Genomic DNA, 1,249 nt, shown 5'->3' with positions numbered 1-1,249 from the left:
GTCCAAATGGCATGCGTTTGTAAGCAAAAGTACCATAAGGGCACGTAAAGGTGGTTTTCTCTTGGTCCTTGGGTGCGATTGGAATTTGAAAGTATTCGGAGAAACCGTCAAGAAAACAATAGTAATTGTTCCCAGCTAACCTTTCCAACATTTGATCAATGAAAGGTAAGGGAAAGTGATCTTTTCTGGTGGTGTCATTTAATTTTCTATAATCAATACAAACACGCCATCCTGTTACAGTCCTAGTGGGAATAAGCTCATCTTTTTCATTTGTGATGACAGTGATGCCACCCTTCTTAGGTATGCATTGAACTGGGCTTACCCATGGACTATCAGAGATTGGATAAATTAAACCTGCATCAAGTAGTTTACTAATTTCTTTCTTAACAACTTCTTGCATATTTGGATTTAGTCTTTGTTGGCGTTGCACATATGTTTTATGACCTTCTTCCATAAGGATTTTATGTGTACAATACAAAGGACTTACACCTTTGATGTCATGAATCTTCCATGCAATAGCTGGTTTATGAGCTTTCAGCACAGAAATGAGTTGAGATTTTTCATTTTTCGTAAGAGAAGATGAGATTATTACAGGTAATTCAGATTCACCATGTAAATAAGCATATTCCAAATAGTTTGGAAGTGGCTTTAACTCTAATATCGGTGGTTCTTCTATCGATGGTTTGTATCGATATCTGTCTTCCTCTTTCAGTACTTAAATTTCTTCTGTTGTTGGTTCATATTCATTAGCCATGAGTGTGGCTAACATTTCAGCTACATCAATTGGTTCAGTTCCTTCTTCTAAAGAACATTCTCCTGTTCCTTGTAATTTTAGAAATTCTTGTAACAATTCTTTTTGTGAATCTATGGTTTGAACATAATAACATGTATCATCTGCAGATTGCGGTTGTTGCATGGCTCTATCAACAGAAAAGGTAACACTCTCGTCCTCTATACTTAGGATCAGTTTCTTACCGAACACGTCTATTATTGCTTTAGCCGTGTTTAAGAATGGTCTTCCTAATATAAGAGGAACTCGAGAATCTTCTTCCATGTCCAGAATAACAAAGTCTACTGGAAATACTAAAGTACCAACTTTAACTAACATGTTCTCCATTATCCCTCTCGAATATTTTATTGATCGATCGGCTATTTGTATGCTTATTCGTGTTGGTTTCAAATCTCCAAGGTCTAGTTTAGCGTATAATGAATACGGCATTAAATTTATACTAGCACCTAAGTCTGCTAA

The sequence above is a fragment of the Rutidosis leptorrhynchoides genome, chromosome 7 (assembly GCF_046630445.1).
Source record: "Rutidosis leptorrhynchoides isolate AG116_Rl617_1_P2 chromosome 7, CSIRO_AGI_Rlap_v1, whole genome shotgun sequence".
Taxonomy (NCBI): Eukaryota; Viridiplantae; Streptophyta; class Magnoliopsida; order Asterales; family Asteraceae; genus Rutidosis; species Rutidosis leptorrhynchoides.
The sequence above is the reverse complement of the archived record's forward strand: the minus strand, read 5'-3'. Positions refer to the sequence as shown.